At 42.9% G+C, this 10280-nt stretch overlaps 2 protein-coding genes across 8 annotated transcripts in view; one reads left to right on the top strand and one right to left on the bottom strand.

Moving 5' to 3' along the window:
• LOC141899715 (putative tRNA(His) guanylyltransferase) overlaps positions 1–5157 on the bottom strand; it is a 35459-nt gene extending 30302 nt beyond the window's left edge. For 4 of the 6 annotated variants that reach the window (XM_074786170.1, XM_074786177.1, XM_074786181.1 and 1 more), the window contains exon 1: positions 5021–5157. The gene's annotated coding sequence lies outside the window, so the exon portion shown is untranslated. Of the gene's footprint in view, positions 1–3376; positions 3582–3663; positions 3703–5020 lie in introns of those variants that run through there. The other 2 variants (XM_074786172.1, XM_074786174.1) reach the window with 2 other exon arrangements.
• Positions 3782–10280, top strand: part of LOC141899712 (uncharacterized) — a 32752-nt gene continuing 26253 nt past the window's right edge. Inside the window, exon 1 of one of the 2 annotated variants that reach the window (XM_074786160.1) lies at positions 3782–3900. The gene's annotated coding sequence lies outside the window, so the exon portion shown is untranslated. Of the gene's footprint in view, positions 4056–10280 lie in introns of both variants that reach the window. The other variant, XM_074786159.1, reaches the window with a different exon arrangement.

The following is a 10280-nucleotide window of genomic DNA, read 5'->3' as shown; positions in this document are numbered from 1 at the left end:
ATCCGTCGCTGATGCTTTGTTTCTACTCGTCTCGATGCCGTTGCTCTGCGGGGTACTGTGGGGGTATTGGAGATTCGGAGAATATTACAAGTACCTGCTATCCGTCGCTGATGCTTTGTTTCTACTCGTCTCGATGCCGTTGCTCTGCGGGGTACTGTGGGGGTATTGGAGATTCGGAGAATATTACAAGTACAGAGATCGGAAGAGCTATCTACCAGAGGTTAATGTATTAACACATTTGCAACATATTTTCATGGTTGTTACTAGAAACTTTGATAGTGTTTTTGAGTCTTGAGCGTCTACTTGCAGTCTACTTCCCCCTAAAATCTGGACTATGGCTTACCAAGATATATTTGCCACGTGCCGCAATATGTTATACGTCACTGTCACTTGTGGAAGTTTTTACGTATTTATGTACAGAAAAGCGTATTACATGTACTCAATGTCATGCACTTATGTTTTCCATCAGTCATATTTCTATACATACGAGCCCATGGAAGGAATCGTTTTCCTGATGTCGATGGCGCTATTCGGTTTTATTTTACCGTTCACTTGTCTTGTCGTAAAATATTCAATCCTTATGATTTTTCTCGTCACATATTTCATTTGACGTGACATGGGGCAGACACCGCACCAAAAAAGCGGCCGACGATCTGTTGTCAAGGCAACAAGTATGATTGCGATGGTTATCGTGGCTTTTATTCTGTTTGAAACCCCAAATGCAACACAGGTTTTAGTCGTTAAATAAGAATGGATCGCAAGGCCACTGCAAAGTCCTAATTTAAGCCCACTAACACAGGTCATTCTACAGTAACATAGCTAATCAGTGTCCGCGAATTTAGGGAATGCACGAAGCTGAAACGCGCTACACCAAGCGCAATGGTATATGTTGAGCTAGGGCGATTCCCTATTCAAAATCAAATAAGAATAAAAATGGTTAAATTTTGGGGCCATCTCATCATGCAGGAGTCGTCTCACTCTGGGAAAATGTATAGAGTTTTGCTAGATAATCATGTTAATGGCAATAGTAGTAAATGGATATCATGCGTAAAATCAACGTTAGAAAATTCTGGCCTAGGTTACATTTGGTACGAGTAGTCCTTCCCAAACATTCGATATCTAACGGAGTTAGTGAAACAACGACTACAGGATGGTTTTAAACAAAATTGGCATCAATCTCTCGAATATTACTCAAAACTAGACACTTACCGTAGCATTAAATTAGAATGGGGAGCAGAGCCATTTTTACTTAACCTACCAATGGATTTACGTTCGGCTCTTATCCGATTTAGATGCTCTAATCACCCGCTACCTATTGAAACTGGTAGATACCAAAACATACCAAGGGGCGATCGCTTATGTACCAAATGTAACCTAAACAAAATTGGTGACGAATTCCATTGTTTTGGAATGCAATTACTTTTTGAACTTGCGAAATGCGTATATACCCGAATTTTTCACAGTAAACCCAACTACTCACAAATTTAGGAAATTATTCAATACAAATGATAGAAATGTGATAAGAAAACTTGCAGTTATGTTGAAATATTATGCAGAAGTATGTAACTTTTATTCCTATGTATATTACTGTTGTTTTTGTGCTCGAAAAATTATGTACAATTTGGAGCAATAAAGAATAAATGTAATGTAACTACCACGAGAAAGTCAAGTGCACAGCGGCGGATCCAGGATTCCAAATAGGGGGTGTGGGGGTCCTCCCCCAGAAAATTAGACGCGCGGAGACCCGTTCTGGGCATGATCAGCGTACGATTTATATCGCTATTTGAATAGTGATTTTCACAACTTTCATGAACGATGTAGGACTGCCGTAAAAAAGCGCTGGTTATTGTAAACGACGACATAAGTTTACACATTTTGAGAGATTTTTTACATGCTTGTCATCGTTTTCACGAAAAAGGTCAGTCCATAAAAATTAGTGAGGACTTTAGGGGGGTACACGTACCCCCTGTGCACCTCCCCCCCCCCCACTGGAGACCCACCGCTGTGCCAAATGTTTGTATTGAGAATACATAAGAATATTAATCAGTTTAACTTAGAAAATGTGTTCAATTACATGCATTTGATTCATAAGGATTTTGATAATTGTTTTTTACAAAAATAATATACACACGACGTCTGTCCATAGAAAGCATAAATGCAATCAAATACATCGGATATCCAATCATATGCAAATTATTCATCATTTTTTTCACTTAATCATTTATACACTCTGGACTACAGTTTGTTATTCCATACATTATCTGAAAACATATATGTGAACTATTACTTCTGTAAGTCCTCTATTTCTCTTCGAAGTTGAAGTATAGTCATCCAGGTAATACACTACATGATGTGTTCTGGCTTCCGAACAACCATCCCTCTCCCTTGTCCACAAAAGTTCACAAACCCCCTCCCCCTTCGACTTTGGACATCTTTTATGGACAGCCCTTCGGGATGAATCTTTTTAATGAGCCAGCAAATGAAACAAAAATCAAACCAAAAAGAAAGCTAAAATGATTAAATCTAAAAAAACATATTTCTGGTAGTTTCGTTCTCGCCTGCCCTCCAAACAATACAACTTCAAACAACTTTCTTCTATGGACGACGAAGATCAGATAAAAATTGTTAAATATTCTTGATCTGTGGGATTATTATGATGATAACATTGACAAACCTTTTACGATCCGACTACTCGTCTGAATCGCACTCCACTGTAAAAACTCGAAATTGTGAAACTGCCAATAAATTGATTTTGATTAGGAAAGGGAATTTGTGTGAAAGGTATTCTTGAATTTTACCATAGCCGCCGGTTTAGGCAGGCTGAAAGGGTTTTTACCTCGGAAAATCTCTACGCAACCACCTCGGCACCGCCCCCATTTGGATATGCTACTGAAACTACTCCATTCGGGTCTGGGGATAGCGCGTGAAAAAGTTCTTGATATTGATTTGTATCACAAAAGATAATTCATCTCGTCGAGTGATGCAGTTATAATTGAACATTTTTGTGATTGGATTCAATTATTCCCTGATATAGAGCTTTTGCAGAGTTCTGTTCCGACACGGACCGGCCCCTACCCGACATATTCCGGTATGATCATGCTAGGCCGATTGCTTAGTTAGTTACCTAATCGTTGGTGGTAAGCTTTTTATAATCGGATGGGCTTATACCAGCTTATGTGGTTTGTGAAAATATCCGATCGTGAAACTAAACCACAGACAGGTTACTGACTAGGGGATTGCTGTACTTTAAAAAAATTGTGTCTTCTTGCTTGATCACAGATATCATTTCATTCAACAAAATTACTAGTATCATTTAAAATGTGTTCCCTATGTATTCTATTATCACCATTAAATAATGATTGATTTTAATTATTACCGTTATTGCTGTTGCGTAGGATCATTTTATCCTGTCGAAAGGTTCTGTTACTTATTTTCATGTTCTTTGCCGGCCGGTTCTTTGCATGTGACAGTGTGTGTTGCAATCTATTTTGTATTTGAATTAGTGATCACTGCAGCGATATGGATGTCCTGATTCGGTTACCTTCGGAGTTACCCGTTATTTTGGATTCAAACCAGTTTAACTATAAAAAATATTTACACTGCTATCTAGTCATTAATTGTATCAGTATACAGTTCCAGCAGAAAACAAAAGCGTTATCATACCACCAGAGATCGGTTCTACAAGCTCAAACAAAAAGATCATCGTACGGAAGGGGTAACTCCGAGAATATCTAAGTCAAGGTATCAACAATCTCAAGGTTGCGGACCGAAAGAAGGGCACAGCTGATCGTCGTCTGATTGTCAGCTGGTTGTCAATTAAATTGACAAATTGAATTTTTTCTATTGTTTTTTAAGTAACTCGCATCAAACCCACTTTTCACAGTTGCTGACGAGGACCCAGTACGTAGTGTCAATATTGACAAGCATTATCAATGCATGCACCAGTCCACTGGGCACTACAACAATTAGTCAGTCACCTGACAGTTAGTTTCACGATCGGATAGGCCTATTTTCAAAGCCCATCCGATTATAAAAAGCTTACCACCAACGATTAGGTAACTAACTACACTACAATGCAAATTCAAATAAAAAGTAGGCCTGAATGTCACTATTTAAAAACTTGCCCCTGGCCTGGCGGCACGTGGGTTAGTCTAGTACCTAATTAGCCGTTGTTCCTCAAACAAACAACAGATGTAGGATGTAGGGGAACCCGTAACGACAACTAGCTTTCAGACTGCAAGCAGGTGGTCTAAGCTCTAGCTCGGGCAGTTTTGGTAGCACATACCGATATAGTCTGAATATCATTTGTAGTTAGGCCTAATGTTACGGTTTACTATTAGACTAAATACCGGTAATAACTTCTTCACTACCACATATAATGTCACACCCCTCTCCAGAGCATTTCCCCTGGCAAAATTTAACACGTTTTCGTCTTTTTATTAAGATTTCAGAAAATACTTGTAAAAACCCCTCATGCTCATATGATGCAACCCCATTCAATGAACTTTTTGGCAATCCTTTTACAGGCCTACAGTGAGTAAAATGAATTGAAAATCAATGTTTTGGTTTAGCTTTGCTGGTCCTTTGAAGCCCTATATCAGGTATGCCGTACCTAAACTGACTTGTGTTAGGCCACCCAACGTCCTCTCAAGCAAAGATGAATGAAAAATGCAGATACTGAAAAAGACTAGTGTGGCGAAAATTGTCAATATCTGGGGTGGGTTTGACCACAAAATGTCGGTCTTTTGTGAAATTATATTATGTATTTCGGAATGGCCTTAAGCCGTTCTTTTCTCATTGTTTCTTTTTAGATGTACGTATTCCGGGGCGGGGCTGGGTGTTCTGCGGCGATGTTTCGGGATCTTTTCGGCTCAATTTCAATCTGACAGATTTTTGGCAGTCCTGTCAGATTCCAATTTCACGACCTGGGCAGGCCCCCGCGGTGTTGGCCACGCCACATCGCGGTGACATTAGCGATTTTTCGGCGCCTGTCCAGGCCATTCTTTTATCCCCCACCTACCTATTAGTGTGTGTTCTCCTTTTTATATTCGAGACCCAACTTCTTTGATTTTGGGCCGTTTTGGTTCCGTCTCGTCGCCGGAGAATTCTCCAGCCCTGCTCGTGTTTACGCTCGTTTTTACGACGCCGTTCGCTGGCGCCGCCTCACTTCCGTGTGAGCGTTTTCGCGGTGGTGCGGTTAGCTCCGGTTTATTTTTAGTAAATATCTCCGTATCGGTCTTATAGTCGTCATTTTTCGCGTTAATCTTAAAATATTATAGAACTTAATTCTATTTCTCGCGTATGAAGTCTTTATTTAGGGTTTATCATTCGTCACGGTCGAATGATTTCGCGTGCTCTACTTTGTCCGCGGATCGTATCACTGCTCGTCACGCTTGACCAATCACCGCGTGCGTTGACCGCATTAAAACTATAAATTTGGCGCAATCGCGCTCATTGGCAACTTGGCTCTGGCAGAGCCACATTAGAAACTCTTCTTGCTGCCTCTTCACCGTTCTACGAATCGGACGCTGTAAATCGTACAGATCATGTAAGAAGACAATTTTACTCTCTAATTAAGACACGGGCCTCCGGGTCGTCTGACCCCGGGATCGCTGCAGTGGTTTTTGACATCCCGCCCTCAGTGAGTCCCGAGTGCCGACGCACCCGGGGGTCGTGTAGTCGTCGGCCATGGGCTGCCGATAAACTCGTCCCTTACAATCCTGTAAATATTGTAAATTCTCCGTCAGTTCATCGTCTGTTTAAATTCAATCCTCTAACGATGCCGACTTAACGCTCTCGTCGCTGTAATTAGTAATAGTAATAATAATAGTATGGTAGGCCTATATCTTCTGTGCTATTTCCGTAATTTTACTCCGAGATGTCCTTTCTGCTGACCATGAAAATCACCTGTATTCAGTAACTCCTTTTTCGAACGAACGCGCGGTCGTTTCATCTTCTTGACGTCGCCTCTGAATTTCGACTCTTTGAGTTCGCGTCACCGACATTTTGAATTTGGCGCGCAGTCGTTGATTAACGACAACGCTCGTCGTTAACTATTTGACGCTCCGTCGTATAATTCTTATCGTTGATTAACGACAACGCTCGTCGTTAACTATTTGACGCTCCGTCGTATAATTCTTATCGTTGATTGACGACAACGCTCGTCGTTAACTATTTGACGCTCCGTCGTATAATTCATATCGTTGATTAACGACAACGCTCGTCGTTAGCTATTTGACGCTCCGTCGTATAATTCATATCGTTGATTAACGACAACGCTCGTCGTTAACTATTTGACGCTCCGTCGTATAATTCTTATCGTTGATTAACGACAACGCTCGTCGTTAACTACTTGACGCTCCGTCGTTAACATCTTAATCGTTGATTAGCTTCGACGCTCGTTTACTGAGACCTAAGTGATATTAGATACACACCGGAGTCCGCCGCGCCACCGCTTCTATTCGACGTTCGGTCGTCTCCTTTGTATGCTACCGTACATTGACTGTACCAAGGCTTTGCAAGCCATGAAGGGCACATTCTTTTTATATATCGAAATGTAAATAATCAAGGTGTTTTGCGTGTGGACATGATGTCCCCTTGGCATCAAGAACGATGAACTTTGTATTATAAGAAAATATATATATTTAATAATTCGTACTACATTCCAATCAAACTTCGAATCTTGCGTTTATTTGATTCGCCGGCACTGGAAGGAAGGACGAGGATTTCTGTTTGTTTTCCTGCTGCATCGAACCCATTTAGTTCTACGTGAGGATCGTTCCCCTATTGACCGTCGCTACGGACAACACTTATGCATACGACTAGTTTGACAGATCTGGCATGAGTCGCAATTAGCTCCTGAGATGTCGGGGGACAGCTATGTGCGAGAGGGCACTTGGAATGGGGGTAGCCATATCCGCCGAGTAATCAACACTGCGAGTTTCGTCCGAGGAAAGCCCCTAAAGCGGATTACTCTGAGGAGAGCGGGTTGGGGGGTCTGTATTGGCCACACAGATTAAGGCTACGTGGAGTAGGGAGGCGACTGTTTGGAGGAGAGCGTACTGCTTAAGCGCCCTTTTTAGCGACATTTTTCAATAGAGGAACAGATTCTACATATTTTATACCATTTACTTTCCTGGGGAAGACAAGAGTCTCCTTGCCGTATTCACTACCCGAGTGCGGTCGACCCAGGCGGACCCGTGTAGCGAGCGCCCCGGCACAGCAGAGTGACTACGACTACGCTACCTATGGACAACAGCAGTCACTACCTGAATTACTATTTTATATGTTTACACTACAACCGCTACAAAAATGGTGGCAGCGGTGGGATCTATTTATCAAAATACTTCCCTTATTGAAAGTATTAATTTTCGTTTGACTTGACGAGTGACGGGTTAGGGCTAGTTTATTTTTCCGATGCAGCAGAAATCCTTCTTCCAGTGATCAGCTTATCATATATATTTAAATTGGTTTTTCCTTTCAACCTTCTTGCGCGGCGTCATTCTAATCGTTCGTCTTCTAATTCAGCTATAAGTAAAAATGGAAAATAATGACATGACGAGAGGTCGCTCACGTACCCGAGGCAAGGCAAAGAGCAGATCCCATAGTCAGGGAGATGAACGACATGTACGATTTGATCAAGACCTTGACCTTAATAGAGATCGCGAGGTTACTCAATCAGCCTCCGGCGACGGTTCTCAAGACGGGTCATTAAGCCGACTTACCAGTGATGAGACTCGTACGATGACAGAATCGAGGGACGACATCACTGACCTTCCTTTCAATGATGAAATCGACCGACCGAGGCCCTTTGAGCGTGAGACAGCACCGATCGGCCCAGCAACCGCCGGCTATAGCTCGACTGTTCATAATTTATATAATATCAGACCCGAGACGTTTTCCGGAGACGGCTCATGGCCTGATTATCTCCAAGTTTTCGCGACTGTAGCCCGAATTAATGGCTGGAACGGACGTCTTAAAGCCGATATCCTGTTTGCTCATCTTCGTGGTCCAGCCCGACAACTAGTATGTACACTCGTCGACGAGGAGAGGCGAGATTTTCAGCAACTGGTCAGAGTGCTCGACAATCGCTTTGGACATGGTCATCAGGCTGAACTATTTTTGGCTGAAATAAGAAACAGACGTCGTAAACGAAATGAAGGCCTGAGAGAGCTCTCGCAGGTATTAATCACCTTGGCAACCAAGGCTTACCCTGATTTAACTCCGACTCAACGAGACCGATTAACACGAAACCATTTTATCGATGCTTTGGATGATAGAGATTTGAGAATGCGCCTTCATCAGAGTCATAGTACGTCATTAGATGAGGTCGTGAAATTAGCGGTAGAACTCGAGGCATTCGAGAAACTAGAAGATGTTCGGGAGAGAAACTCGCATGGCTTCGTGAATCAGGTTAAATCGGAACCCCGTGGAGAAATTGAAGGGTTAAAAGAACAAGTCGCTCAACTAACCTCAATGGTGAAGCAAGTGTTGACTCAGCAACGCCCCCCTGCGGATGCCGGTAGGCGTCTCCCTAATCGCATCGTTTGTTACGCCTGCGGAGAGCCCGGCCACATTTCTCGAGAATGTCGCAGATCAAGGCATCAGGGAAACGAGGGACGGTTGGCTCCTCGAGAGTCCGGCCAGCCGCGCAAGTAGAAGAACTCTCATTTCCTTCATTAAATCATCATACTCCAACTCCTAAAATTAAAGAAATCAGAAAGATTTATCAAATGAGCAGAAATTCAACGAGCATAATCATACACGGAAAAATAGGAGAAATCAATGTAAATTATTTGATTGACACGGGAGCTTGCGTCTCCGTTGTAAATAGCAAGATTTATAATCGACTTCGTCCTGCGATGAAAGATAAATTAGAGATGTCAGATGTTGCATTGAGTACGGCCAATGGCTTAGGTATTGAGGTCAAAGGTCAGATGGAGATCGACGCTAAGATCTTCGATAAATCGACTCCCTGGAAATTCGTGATTGCTGATATATCAGAAGATGTCATACTCGGCATGGACTTTCTAGAATTTTTCGACTGTAAGATATTTCCCGGACGGAAGAGCTTGATTTTGGGTGATGAGCAACTGTTTTACGGAAAGCACTGTAATCTTGACGAGAATAACACTCGAGTACGAAGCCGGCGGAAAGTTATCCTTCAGCCATTTTCGGAACAGATAGTTGATGGACTCGTAGATGTTCAACACCATACTGGAAAATGGGCAATAATAGAGTCATCGCGACTTTCCCATAAACACCAATTTCTCACCGCACGTAGTCTTGTAGACACAGAGAAGAAATTTCTACCAGCAAGGGTTATGAATCCGACCCCGGAAACGATAACCATTCATAAGGGTTCAACCCTGGGCTATCTCAGCACCATCAGCCGAGTTGGCGGCTCAAGCATGAATCAGATCGGCATAACCGAGCTAGAATTACAACCCGACCAGAGAGAGCCTGATCATTTAGTGGACTTAATTGCGAGAACCCTTGAGAATTTGAGTCCTACTGAGGGAGAACAAGCGAGACAGCTCATACTAGAATACTCTGACATATTTTCGAAATCGGACACTGATTTGGGTTTAGCCCAGGGCGTGACACACGACATTGACACCAATGGGAGCCGCCCTATCAAACAGCGGGCGAGGCGGATGCCCATATCGAAACAAGAGACAGCAGACGAAATGGTGGAAGACATGCTAAACCGAGACGTGATAGAACCTTCATCCAGCCCTTGGTGCTCGAATATCGTGTTGGTCGGGAAGAAAGATGGTTCCACACGGTTCTGCGTAGATTTCCGGGCATTGAACTCGTGTACGCAGCTTGACTCGTACCCGCTTCCCCGAATAGATGATTCGATTCGCTCTTTGTCAGGATCGAAATACTTTTGCACGATGGACTTAGCCTCAGGATATTGGCAGGTGGAGTTGTCTGAAGAAGCTAAAGAGAAAACAGCATTCGTAGTACGAAATGGCCTTTATCAGTTTAAGCGTATGCCGTTCGGTCTATGCAACGCGGGCGCCACGTTTGAAAGATTGATGGAGCAGGTTTTGCGCGGGCTGCAAAATGAGATTTGTTTAATTTATCTCGACGATATCATCGTATACGGAAGATCCTTCGACGAGACTCTGCAGAATCTACGGGCGGTCTTTGACCGAATCAGACGTTCCGGGTTGAAGCTCAAACCTAAGAAGTGTCAATTTTTCCAGAGAAGCGTCACTTTCCTAGGCCATATCGTCTCAGAAGAGGGAGTCGCCTGCGATCCTGTTAAGATT

This window comes from Tubulanus polymorphus, chromosome 2 (assembly GCF_964204645.1).
Source record: "Tubulanus polymorphus chromosome 2, tnTubPoly1.2, whole genome shotgun sequence".
Classification (NCBI taxonomy): Eukaryota; Metazoa; Nemertea; class Palaeonemertea; order Tubulaniformes; family Tubulanidae; genus Tubulanus; species Tubulanus polymorphus.
Note: the sequence above shows the minus strand (reverse complement) of the source record. Positions and strands in the feature narration are given on the sequence as shown.